Source organism: Dendrobates tinctorius, unplaced genomic scaffold, assembly GCF_039654945.1.
Source record: "Dendrobates tinctorius isolate UK_male_01 unplaced genomic scaffold, ASM3965494v1 ptg000067l, whole genome shotgun sequence".
Taxonomy (NCBI): Eukaryota; Metazoa; Chordata; class Amphibia; order Anura; family Dendrobatidae; genus Dendrobates; species Dendrobates tinctorius.
In genome coordinates, this window is record NW_027361735.1 from 6804659 (window position 1) to 6818382 (window position 13724).

Consider the following 13724-nt stretch of genomic DNA (forward strand, 5'->3'; position numbering starts at 1 on the left):
CCCGACAACCAGCTCACACTTAGTTGAGCGTGAGAATCTCCTGTGTATGACTGGCTGTGGCGTCATTAAGGTTACTTTCGATTACACTCTGCCATGTTCTCACGCACAGCTCAGTGTGTCCTGTATGCTGGGCTAAGCAGTCAAATTAGTTATGTCACCATTCAGCAATGCATCCAGATGTAGTTGAGCTGGAGCTCATCGTGGGGCATATAGATTATTGATGAACAGGTTAGTATAACTTTGATTTTTTGTTTTTACATTAATAAATTGATAAAAGAGGGTTTAGGGGTGTTTATTTCAATTAAAGGACTTTTCTGTGTGTGTCTTTATTAAACTTGACAACAGTGTTAGTAATGAGGGTGTCTGATAGACAAACCTAAATTACTACCAACTGGGCTTGGTATCATCTGACATAAAACAGCTTACATCAATCCCAAAACTATTATCCCACTTGCCATTGCATCAAGGCTGTTTGCTTAAGCTTGGCTTGTTATCCAAAATGGGGGGACCCTGAAATTTACCATTTAATTCACCCATCCCTAATCTCTTGCAGTATGTACCTTATCTTTTAATTTTGTATTTTATGGTTTTAACTCACTATGGGATCTCGTTTTTTCTCAGCACTCTTTCCCTTCTGTAGGAAAATGGCACTCTGCTATGCTATCCGGTTCCTTAGGAGAAATGTGACGCGCTTGATGGCATTTCAGGCAGCATAGGTCTGAACTGGCATCTTTTAGTCTGTTGTTAGGGCTATTCCAGACAACGCAGGAACCGCTAGGGAACACGGGGTCAGAATCTCTTGTCTGTACAGGAACTGGCTTGGTCAGTTGCAGTTTTTTAAGTGTTTTACCTATTTTCTCATGTGAGTTGTTATACAATCATAACACAGAGGTTGTCTTCTACAAGGAAATAGAAAGCGGTATGCATAATTCTGACCCCAATGTAGACTAATTTAATTCATAGTTCTATTTACGATGCACAAAATAATGTCCAGGAAAGCATTTACCTGACAAGATGACAACAACAAAAAATTTCCATATTGTCTTGCAGCATGTTGGTTATAGGTTCGATTCCTGCTAAGTTACCATCTGCAGCTGAGATTATGTGTTGGTCCTTTCTTTAATTTCCTCCAGGCACTTTGGTTTCCCTTCTTGTTCCAAAAACCTACTGGCAGGTTAATTGGCTTCACATGAAACTGCCATGGGCATGTTTTATGTTTTTGGTATAGAAATCAGTATAAATTCCACTTGGCTGAAATTAACATGAATTGATATTTTTTTGTAAAGTGGTGCAATATATATCATTATCTAATCATGAAAACAACAAGATAAATCAGAAATATTATACTACCTTCTATTCTTCACAACACTATGCTATGATTTAGGGTTACATGTGCAGTCACTTTTTATGAACTGGAATGGGAAAAAAATATTCAATAATTTCAGTTGCAACCCGTATTCTAATATTTCTTTACCATGGACATCATTGTGTCCCGATCATCTTAAAGCTGTCATATATTTCTACAGGGTGGGCCATTTATATGAATACACCTAAATAAAATGGGAATGGTTGGTGATATCAACTTCCTGTTTGTGGCACATTAGTATATGGGAGGGGAAAAACTTTTCAAGATAGGTGGCGACCATGGTGGCCATTTTGAAGTCGGCCATTTTGGATCCAACTTTATTTTTTTAGTTTCTCTTTGTTTACAGCCGTTGACATGTCGCAGAGGTTAACACATGAGGAGCAGATAAAAATTGTGTTGATGTCTGGTGAATGCAATACCCATGTCATTGCAGCAAATTTCAATGCAAGACCCCCTACGCAAGAAAACTGTCACCATTCTAATTTTATTTAGATGTATCCATATAAATGGCCCACCCAAAAAAGTCTGCCTCATCACTGAACATTATGCTCTGTGTAAACTGAGGGTCCTGTTCCAATTTTTGCTTTTCCCATTCTGCAAATTCAGCGTGCCGATCTGGGTCACCAACCATTCCCATTTTATTTAGGTGTATCCATATAAATGACCCACCCTGTATTTTATTTGAATATAGACTAGTTTCTGTCCTTTCTTACTGGGGGCCTAAATTCTTTACTGTTTCACTCACATAGTGGTCAATTTAATAAAAATTAATAATACTAACATGTTTTATGCGTGGGTAGGAAAGCCAAATCTCATCAACTATATTAAAACTAAGTGAAAGTGAGCGACAAACAACTGGACATGAGTGATTCTCCAGAAGTTACAGGAAAGATATATATCTTTGTACCGGGTTAGCCAGTAGATAGAAAAATATTCAGAACTGAGAGTCCTCAGTGGTTGATACCTTTTAATGGCTAACTGGAAAGATTGTAACACATTGCAAGCTTTTAAGACTGCTCAGGTCACTTCATCAGGCAAAGACTAATACAACATCTGAAGAATCACATATTTATACACAAGACAGCACAGAAATAACGCAATAGATAAGACAAGTGACTTGAAGCAGAATTGTCATTATGGGAGAGTGATAGACATAAATATTCCTTAACTATTAACTGTTCCAATATTTATGTTTATCCCTCTCCCCTAATAAAAATTCTGCTTCATGTCACTTGTCTTATCTATTGCATTATTTTTGTGCTGTTTCGTGCATAAATATGTGATTCTTCAGATGCTGTATTAGTCTTTGCCTGATGAAGAGACCTGAGTAGTCTCGAAAGCTTGCAATTTGTTACCATCTTTTCAGGTAGCCATTAAAAGGTATCAACCACTGAGGATGCTCAATTTTAAATATTTTTCTCCAAAAGTTAGAATTTGGGAGATTCACTCAAATTTTGCCAGGAAATTCAATGCAAATCCAAATTCTCCTATTGCTATTCAAATATGTCTATTATATTTTAAGGTCTCTCAGACTTCAAAGCATAATAAACAGAGGCCAGATAATGGGTTTTAAACAATAAAATATTATATTCAACTTGATTTACGCATCTTCTGACACCGCAGTTCTCCACCTATGGTTTCACTCAGTCGCTCCAATCTTCTGGTGCTGACTCCTTGGCCTCAGGAACATCCCTTAGTCTTGCATGAGTCTTAGGAGACTGGAGGGAGCAACAGAGGATCGTTGAGTTTAACTAAGCAGAAGAAGAGATGATGGTCAAAGTGAATATCACATGACATTATATTTTTTACGACCGTAATAAGCGTCCACTTGGCATTTTGCTGGATTTGAAGGAGTTACATCGCAATCAATCTGATTTTGGTAAATCCATATTTTTTGTCAAACATACAGGGAATTCAATTAGCTCAGCTCTAATAGCAATGTATTGGTCTAACATCTAATAAATGAGCAACTCCTCTACAGAGGTTTTAAGATGATCTCTTGGATTGTTGCTGTGGATCTGAGTGCTGGGACTCCCACTGATCCTTAAAACAAAAGGTGTCAATGTTTGTTCACGGTGGATAACTACACCTCGTTCCACATAATTATGCAAATTGGATTTAAGTGTAAGGGTACCGTTACACTTAGCGATGCACCAGCGATCCCCACAATGATATGACGCGGTCAGGATCTCTGGTACATCGCTAAGTGGTCGCTAGTGAGCTGCCACACAGGCAGATCTCACCAGCGACATAGCGGGGGTCGGGGATCGTTACTTACTTGTCACACGCGGCGATCCTGGCGTCCTCCCTCCCCCGTCCACGTGTCGCTCGTCGGCGCCACAGGAAGCCCAGCAGGAAGTGGCCGACGAGAAATGATCCAGGACGTTCTCGCGCGACCAACGATAATCAGCGGGGGAGCCGGTCAGAGGTAAGTATCACATGCAGCGATATCGCTAGCAATATCGCTGCAACGTCACAAAATCGGTGACTTTACAGCGATATTGCTAGCGATATCGCAGTGTGTAACGGGGGCTTAATAAAGACTTTTTTTATTTTCAAATCAACCCTTGGATGACATTGTTTTCTCAGTGCCTTTTGGATCCATGAAATCAATCTCAAACACCTACGATAATTAGTTTGCCAGGTGAGCCCAATGAAAGAACTACTTTAAGAAGAATGTTCCATATTATTACGCAAGCAACAGGTTTCAAGAAATATGGGAAAGTGCTGCTGAAAAGTGTCAAATAGTGCAATACCTTGACTAAGGTATAAAAACTTTAGATATTTCACAAAAACTTAAGCCTGATTGTGGAGACATGAGATTCAGTGGGTGATCTTGTATGCTGGCCTGGCTGTCTTTAGAAAGATTGCATGGGCAGGGCTCATCCCATTGAATGCCTGTTCACCTTCCTCATGGGCAGAATGCTACTCAGACAATAAAGGATGAGAGTAACACACTCCGATAATATTTTATTGGATCACTAACAGTCAACAACATATAGTACATTCCCAGCAGGTACACAAGATGGTGGGAATGACAGAGTCTCACCCTTCCACTGGCTTGCCAGGGTTTAGAAACTCTACAAATTTGTTGTATCTGGAGTCAACTACCCCAACCAGCAGCACCCTGCATTTGGCGGGCATCTACAGAGAGAAGGTATAGCAAGCTTAGGAAGCTGACCGAGGACAGTAAGGTATGTAACCAAGTGATCTGATAGTCCCAACCTGGGTTCTTCAAACGTCTTTGTGGGTTAAGTGATGGGCAGTGGAGAAGATCTGTATTCCCCCAGCTGGAGCCATGGTCTCTTGGGCTTATGTCCTGTAAAGTATCTCTGGGAACAGAGACAGCCCCCTTTTATATTCCACAGCTGTCATTAAGGACAATCTCCCACAGAATTTTAGGAAGGTTGGGGATATAATCCCTCATTGTTGAATTAACCTGCATATTTGTCCTCCAAGACTAACAAACCACAGAAGGATGATAAAATATGTAAGTAGATTAACATACAACAGGCACAAACGTAAAGGCTCATATGTAACAATGGTTCATGTCCTTGGATTTAACAAGCAAAGAAACTGTTAGGCGTCAGGTTTCTGCGTCTGCTCTGCAGGAATCCAGAGCCTCACATTCTGCGGTATCCTGCTGTCTTTCTACTGCAGAGGAGATTACTTTGCAGCAGACCGCTCCAGAGACTAAGTCCTTCTGTGCTCCTACTGGGCATTTTCCTGAGGCCTGTGACACTAACAGGCTCAGCGTTTTTGTATGTTTATGTAGCGGCACCTCTGTGTGTGAACAGAGCCCGCTCTGCGCATTTCGGGTGAAGTTGAACCCGTGTGCATTATACCGCCATATTGCTCCTCTGTCATTACCTAGCAGCGGTGTAACACTTACTGCACGGTGGATCCCGAGCTGCGAACGCACTTTATTATTTATTTTTATTTAGTGCGTTCCGCCTTTCCTAACATTATACTAGCGCCAGCGTCAGGCTAGTGATGGCAGATCAGCAGCAACTCCTACAGTGCATTCGCCATCTAGAGGGCCGGTTGGCTACTCTTGAGAGTGTTATCTCAGCAGCGAAGTCTTCGGAGGCTGCTGTACAGGCGATCGCAGAGGCGGTTACACGTATGTCCTCGTCCTCCCACGCCCCGACAGTTACCCGCCTCCCGTTGCCCGATAAATTTTCTGGCGATGGCGCCTCCTGTAGGGGTTTCGTCAGCCAGTGTTCTATCCACCTGGAGTTACTGGCTGCGTGATTCCCTACGGAATGGGCCAAGGTGGGGTTTATTGTTTCCCTTATGTCGGGCAAGGTGCTGGAGTGGGCTACGCCACTATGGGAGCGTGGTGACCCAGAGGTTCGGACCACTGCTCAGTTTTTAACAGCTATTAAGCAGGTCTTCCTGGGACCACGGGTCACGCACGACACCTCTCTACAGCTACTTGCTTTGACTCAGAGATCCCTCTCGGTTAGTCAGTATGCCGTTTGTTTTTGGACACTGGCTTCCGAGCTGAAGTGGTCTGACAAAGCCCTCATCCCTGTGTTTTGGAGTGGTTTAGCTGAGCATGTTAAGGTGCTCTTTCTACCAGAGAGGTTCCTGCAAGTCTGGAGGAGCTGATTGCCATTGCCACCCGTATTGATCTCCGCTTTTCGGAGCGCAGGCTGGAGCATGGTCAATCTAGACATAAGGTTACTCTGGCTCCCAACCTCTTTGAACCTCTGGAATCACCCGAGCAAGAGTGTTCACTCCCAGAGCCTATGGGGGTGTCTCGTGCCAGTCTCGAGGCGCGTCCGGCACTAAGCTCCACTTGCGGCTGCCACTGTCAACACTCTGTTTACCAGGATAACAGGGCCCCGCAATGGCCAAACTCAGTGCCGTCGGGCAAGACCTTTGTCCCCCCTCGCCTTCGGCCGAAGGTTCTCGCATGGGCACACGCGTCCAGGGCGGGTGGTCACTGTGGCTACATGCAGACCACAAAACTCCTGGCAGGGTCGTATTGGTGGCCGCACAGGGCTCGTGACATTAAAAAATATATTCAGGCATGTGCCTCGTGTGCTCGGGTAAGCTTCCTTAAACAGAGAGTGGAGACGTCCGCCGACACACCGCGGCGTCCCACTTCAACTTATGCTCTGGGCGGTTTTTCCACTCCCGTGGTCTCCCACGTGTCCCTTCTTAAACCTGACAATCTTGCTGCCTCTGATACCTTCCACGTATTCCGGTTTTCCGTGTCACCTACCGGGACACCAGACTTGCCTTCGGATGAGTCTGAGGCCTACGCCTCTAATGGGCACAGGGTGGTGGATTGGAAGGCTCAGAGAGGAGGGGGCCCTAGGAGGGGGTGTAATGTTAGGCATCAGGTTTCTGTGTCTGCTCTGCAGGAATCCAGAGCCTCACATTATGTGGTCTCCTGCTGTCTTTCTACTGCAGAGGAGATTACTTTGCAGCAGACCGCTCCAGAGACGAAGTCCTTCTGTGCTCCTACTGGGCATGCTCACGAGACGATCTGCCATTGGAGATCGGGAGTCATGTTCCCAGGTCCTGTTCCAGATCTCATTGATCCATCTCGGAGATCTGGAAGGTCCCGCACGGCTATAAAAAGTGCGCATGGCCGTTCCGCCATGCGCTAGTATAGACTATACTTGCTATGTGTGAAAGGTGACGGATGAATGATTCTGGTGATTGACTCATTATAAAACCCCTTCCCTCTGATATTACGTATGTGGATAGGGAACTAGTTTAGCAGTCAGCGCCAGTCAGTGGCAAGCCTTAGGCCACTGTGGACACCGCACCTCTACGCTAGCGTCCGACATTGCGCGTGCTTTCTAGCTTTGCCGTTGAGTGGCAGTGTCCTACGCCACGCTGCAGTTGCAGCCCTTCTTGATGCTCGCAGCAGCGATGCCGCACACACGGTAGGTCTAGATGGATGCAGCTCCTCTGTCTTAGGTCCTGCTCCTGTGACCAGATACTGTGTGTGCATTTTCCTGCAGCCTGTGACACTAACAGGCTCAGCGTTTTTGTATGTTTGTGTTGCGGCACCTCTGTGTGTGAACAGAGCCCACTCTGCGCATTTCGGGTGAAGTTGAACCAGTGCGCATTATACCGCCATATTGCTCCTCTGTCATTACCTAGCAGCGGTGTAACACCTACTGCACGGTGGACCCCGAGCGGCGAACGCACTTTATTATTTATTTTTATTTAGTGCGTTCCGCCGTTCCTACCAGAAACAATATGTCTGGCTTACTTAAGAATAATTCACCCCCACCCCAGTGACCAGGGAGACGCTGTGCCATCACACTGATTATCGTACTGTTACAGGGGTTTACAGGGTCGGCTTACTGTGGGCCGAAACAGAGTTCACTATGCCCTGAAACCCATGTTCTCAACAGGAATCAGACATGTGTGTGTGGTGATTGTGAGTTCAGTCTTTATTCATTTGTAGGTCATGAACAGTTCTTGTTACCTCCCAATCCATGGGCCCAGATTCGGCTGCAGCTACAGTTATGACAGGAGTTCATAGGTAATTTTCAACAGGTTTGACTTTACTGAGTAATACGAATACAAGTAGGCTTTTATCCTAAGTCATGTAACTAGGCTCGTTAAAGGGTCAACATTGACTTTTAGGATTGCTACCTCCGATAGGTGGCACTAGAGTTCTAGTCCTCTTCCTCTCTGAAGAGACAATTTGCATAATTAGCATATTTCCCAGAGGAGCATTGCGGCTTTAAGTCTCCTCACCTCGATATGCTTAGCATGTCATTCTCCGCAAGGAGAAATGATACTTCTTGGATATCGGTCAGATGACTCTCTCACAGCCAAACCAGATCTCCCACTTTGCACTGATGAGGGGCAGTACCCCGAAACACAGTGTCTGCAAATGGAGATTCTGGCTTGGCTTTTATCCTAAGTCATGTAACTAGGCTCGTTAAAGGGTCAACATTGACTTTTAGGATTGCTACCTCCAATAGGTGGCACAAGAGTTCTAGTTCTCTTCCTCTCTGAAGAGACAATTTGCATAATTAGCATATTTCCCAGAGGAGCATTGCGGCTTTAAGTGTCCTCACCTCGACATGCCTAGCATGTCATTCTCCGCAAGGAGAAATGATACTTCTTGGATACAAGTAGTTTTGGCATACATATTGAGACGGAGTCCCTTCTTGGGGATGTTCCATTGGTTGTGTGTGCTATCAGTCCTTGACTCCATTCTGCCATATCTGCTCCTGCCACAACCTTTATTGTTGGTACCAGGGATTTCCTATCCAGCAGTACAGCTTTCCTAAGGGCCACCATATTTCCCTTTCACTGAGACCCAGCTGCATTATTTATCTCAAGGGAGGCAGAGATAAGGCACTAAATACTTCTTCCAGGCTCTAGGGCCATGGCTGCTCACAAACCTTCTGATGTGTCCTCACACTGTTGAGTGACTTGGCACTGGCAGGACCTTTTCGCCTTTGCTGCATCCACTGACTTAGAACTTGCTAACACAGTAGTATGTAGCCTTCCTTTGAACTCCACTCACACACCTGACTCTGAACTTGAGTAGACTTCAAACTTAAACTTTCTCTTAGCCTCAAAACTTTTTCTTATAAAAGAAAACTGCTCTAACCCCTCACAAAATGGGTTTAATCCAAACTGTGATGATGTGATATGTTATGTGGGTATCATTTTGTGTATATTTATATTTTACGGGTTTCCATAGTGTTTTCTTGTTGCCCTGTATCATTCCGTGTATTCCCCTTATTGTCTAGAGACTCAATCGCCTTCCAAAAGTCTGATAATTGAATTAGCTTACTTACTGTCTGCAGCCTGACTGTATCTATGCATCTTGATGAACCTCCTGTAGTGCCTTAATCTCCAAGGCACCTTTGTCAGGTCGGGGAGGCCTGAAAACCACCCCAACCTGTCTGACTACCCCTGAACATAAGGAGGGGGCTGGGGAGGACAGGAGCTGTACAAGTCAGACCATGTGAGGTGATGATCGTGTGAAGACAGCACGTCAGAGAGAAGGGGAAGCATAGGGACCCATTTTATCCTCTGTCTGCTGGATTATTGGACTCTCATCTCCTTGGACATTCATCCTGTTACTGAACTGCATTCGTGTTCTGGACTATTGTATCCTCAGTGTGGTGAATTGTTTATGGACCTTTTAGTTTTGCCTATAATAAAGGTCTTGCGATTGTTCACACTTCCCTCGCTCTGTTGATTGTGTGGTATCGGAGAAGGACCCCGTGACACCTACACTGTTAACGATCTAATAATCTGTGTAGTGAAAGATATATTCATATTCCTAGTATGGTTCCCAAAGTGGACAGACCTACTGCATTCCCAGGGACGGCCTTCAGGCAAAGCCTAAGGGAGAACTGAAACAAAAATAGGAATAAAACATCAACTTTTATTACACATAAATATATATAAAATAACAAACAATATCATGCAATTCCCTTGTTGACTCATCGTCTTCAGCTAACCTACCACCGCCTCTCACTGTGAAGAGATTTGTGGCAGAGAAAGAATGGATGGGTTTGTGTAGATAGAAGCATAATGAGGATGGTTTCTGCCAGACAAATTCATTAGATTAGGAGAGCAGCTGCCTCTGAAGTCCTGAAAACCTCAAAGTGTATAATCCTCCAGAGTCTTGCAGTTGTGCATACACCTACTATTCTGCGACCCATATACAGTGATTACAATCAGAAATGGTTGCAATAGATCCAAACATGCATGGAAACTAATTTTAATACAGTCCTGTTTACAGATGAGAACTGTGCAACCCTGGATGATTCAGATGGATGGAGTTGTGGATGTTTGGCAAACGTCCACCATGTCCTATCTCAACCATGCTGCAACATCAGCAAAGAGATCCCTGAAGGAGTGAAATGGAAGAATTTAGAGTTTTGGACTCTCATCTCTTTCTTCCATTGTACAAAAAGTAGAAACATACTATCTGTAGAAACATCATCTTCATGCATGATAATGCACCATCTCATGATGCAAAGAATACCTCTGAGCCATTGGCTGCTGCTGATACAGCAGGTGAGAAATTTATGGTGTAGTCACCAACCTCCCTTGACTTCAACCCTATCGAGAACCTTTGAGGTATCCTCAATCAAACTATTTATGAGGGAGGGAGGCAGTTCACCTCAAACCAGCAGGTCTGAGAGGCTATTCTGACATCTTGCTAATAAATTCAAGCAAAAACTATCCAACAAAAAAGCTCACAGGTTCAATGGATGCATAAATTGTGAAGGGGATATCAAAGAAGGGGTCATATGTTAAAGGGAACCTGCCCCCAACTGAACCTAGAAGAACTGAGAAATAACTTTTATTATTCTCACCTGCGGAGTGGTCCGGTCTGAAGGGTGTCGCTCTTATTGACCCTGCGCCTCCCATCTTCATACAATCACCATCCTCCTTCTTGGTTCATGTGGATGACTCATCCATGCATCATCCACACAGTCTGCTCAGCATTATGCTCCTGCACAGGCGTACTTATCTGCCCTGTTGAGGGCAGAGCAAAGTCCTACAGTGCACAGGCACTGAGCCTCTGTGACCTTTCCCAGCGCCTGTGTGAGATTGGAGACCTCCGGAAGTTGAACCCTCAGGACTGCGATGACGAACCTCCCTTGGGCGAGCTGGCCAGGTGTACCACCCCTATACTGGGAGCGTTAGGGGAAGACCAAGGGGAGACTAACGCCATGGAAACTGATACCTGGGAACAGCAGGGAGGAGGTGCAGGCAGGGAACGTACTGGCGACTAGATGGAAGATGGCGCCAACCGCAGGGACGACTGCTGGAGCCATGGGGATGGAGGTGGACAGCAACGGAGGACGGCAGGAACAGGTACTAGGAGTGACACAGGAACAGGTAGGAGAGGACAGGAACGGACTGGACCTGGAAGGGAACACAGGAAGGTCACAAGTAGGGAAACTAGCGGAGGAGCAGGAAAGGTACACAGCACAGAGACAGGAGGAATGCAGGAGTGCACGAACCCGATATCAAACGTGAACCACAAATGATAGTCAGGCAGAGAGCATAGGGTGAGGCTGCCTGATATAGGGCACGCTGCAAAACTTCCGGGTCAGAGTGCAGCGGTGTCATGGGGTCAGGATAGGGAGCCTAGCCTAGGGGGAATACCCAGATGTGCGCCTGCGTACCTGTGAGGGAGCAGAGGTCGGCCGCAGGACAGTTGATGGACAGGCGCCAGCAGTGGGGGCGGGCTGAGAGGACCGGATGTGCCGGAGAGCCCCAGGCGGCGTGGAGGCCGAAGGTGCTGCAAGAAGAGGAGCCGTGGCAGAGGCGGATGGATCGGCGGTGGCAGGAGCCCAACCCGGGGGAGCTGTGGCAGCGGCGGCAGAAGCTGCGGTGTATATCAGCCCTGAAAGGCGGTGGCCGCATCTCATATAGGCCAAACCTGGTGACAGGTTCTCCTTAACGTGTAACTTGCCCTATTAAGATGTTTTTGATTGAAAAAAGCTTTTGATTTCAGTGACTGTAACCTCTTAATGCTGCAAATTCAGCAAAAGACCATTTTGAGTTCTTTACAACCTATAAAATGTTTGGAAACTCTGTTGAATACAATAATTTGGAACACTGCATTTAGATTTTTTTTTTTAGATTTGAAAAAAGAAATACTGATATTGTTGGGAGGTTTGTCCAAAAAACATTGATTTATCCTCTAACAGTTGATGATTTGAGCATTATACTGACTCATTTGCATTGACCATTTAGGAAAATTAGAGAAAAATAGCATTTGCATAATAATTTGGACTGTGGTGTAATCAAGTAGGATAAAATTATGTTGATGGATGAATGAAAATATATAGGTCTTCACTAGTATTTGCGAAAACAGCTACATTTGGTTAGCCTATCTCTTATAGGGTAACATAATTTCATTATAGTTTTAATTTTAACACATTTTTATTATTTTTGAAAAATGTAATGTGGTTTGGTAATTAGTTGGAAAAAGTTAATTTTCATACTTGGGGTGGTAAATTGTTTCTCTATAATAAGTGCTTATCATAATAGATAAAGGAAGAAGGCAGTGGTGGTCTTTTGTGTTAAGATGATCTATTTTAGGTTTTGGAACCATCGATCATATGTTCCCACTTTCATACAGGGATGCAAAATGGATTTATCATCCTACTTCTCCTGGTGTCCCAAGGGTTTGAACAAGAACATGGTTCTGTCATGCTTTTTTGACAAACATTAATTTTCATGATTTATTATACCTGGTAATGTTATAAGTCAAAAATAGCCACATCTCATTCTATTTTGGATGTGTCAAGTATTGGTTGGCTTCCACTGACGATACTAATGATTGAAATTTTGTAACAGAGTGAAAAAAAAAACCTTCATTCGCTTAAAACATATTTCTTTATAATTTTACTCATGACTGTGAGCTATGAAACCTACATGCAGAAACATAGAAGCCGCTAGGGCCCGTGTTATATGTTTTTTTGAAATGCATTAATTATAGAAGGTGGTCCTGATTCATAAAAGTTTTCATGCCAGAAAATTGGCGTAAAAAACTTGAAAAAAATCACGTTTTGTGCATCACCCAGTTGAGCAAAAATATAGTGACTTTTGATGTTTTCTCTCCAGTTTTACCCAGCTGAATCAAAATAACTGCAGCTGGACCAGGACTGGTGCATGTCATGGGGTGCAATGCCACAACTTGTCTAATTCTTCTCGAGTGCTGACATTCTTTTTACCAGAAAAACTACTCCAATCACCAACTGGAGAAAGATTTTTGGTGAGGTACACGGAGGCGCACGTCACTTGTCAAATGTTCCTGATTCTTTAAGAGGTGCATATTTTGCGAACTTCACCAAATCTGATTCCACGCTGCCCCCTTAGGCCTCTTTCACACCGGGAAGGAGGGGGGGGAGAGAGAGAGAGAGAGAGATTTTGGGGTTAATTCAGTGTCTGGAGGATCCGCCGGCCAAAAAAACGTTGCAAGCTCCGTTTGGAAATCTTTGAGGATGTTGACGGACACTAACATTTGGATCCTCAAAAAAACGGATGCAACGGACGGCAATCAGTCAGGATCCGCCAATAATGAAAGTCAATGGGGAAAAAAACGGATCCGCAAAGAAAAATGGCTGATCCGTTTTTTTTCAAAATTGGCGGATCTTGAATGATTGTCAAAAACGGAAGTGTGAAAGAGGCCTTAGCCCCCAAGGGTGATTTGCATGTTAATGACCCGGCCAAATTTTACAATTCTGACTACTGTCCCTTTATGAGGTAATAACTCTGGATCCCGGTGATTCTAACAATGTTTTCTCGTGACATATTGTACTTCATGTTAGTGGAAAAATTTCATTCATATAACTTATGTTTATTTGTGAAAGAAAATGGAAATTTGGTG

General features: G+C 44.2%; 1 long non-coding RNA gene across 1 annotated transcript in view; it reads right to left on the reverse strand.

Moving 5' to 3' along the window:
* Positions 1–9732: 9732 nt before the first annotated feature.
* LOC141095141 (uncharacterized) overlaps positions 9733–13724 on the reverse strand; it is a 30278-nt gene continuing 26286 nt past the window's right edge. The window contains exons 3-4 of the long non-coding RNA XR_012233319.1: positions 10693–11248; positions 9733–10220 (exon numbers count right to left, since the gene is read on the reverse strand). This is a non-coding gene — a long non-coding RNA (uncharacterized lncRNA). The remainder of the gene's footprint in view (positions 10221–10692; positions 11249–13724) is intronic.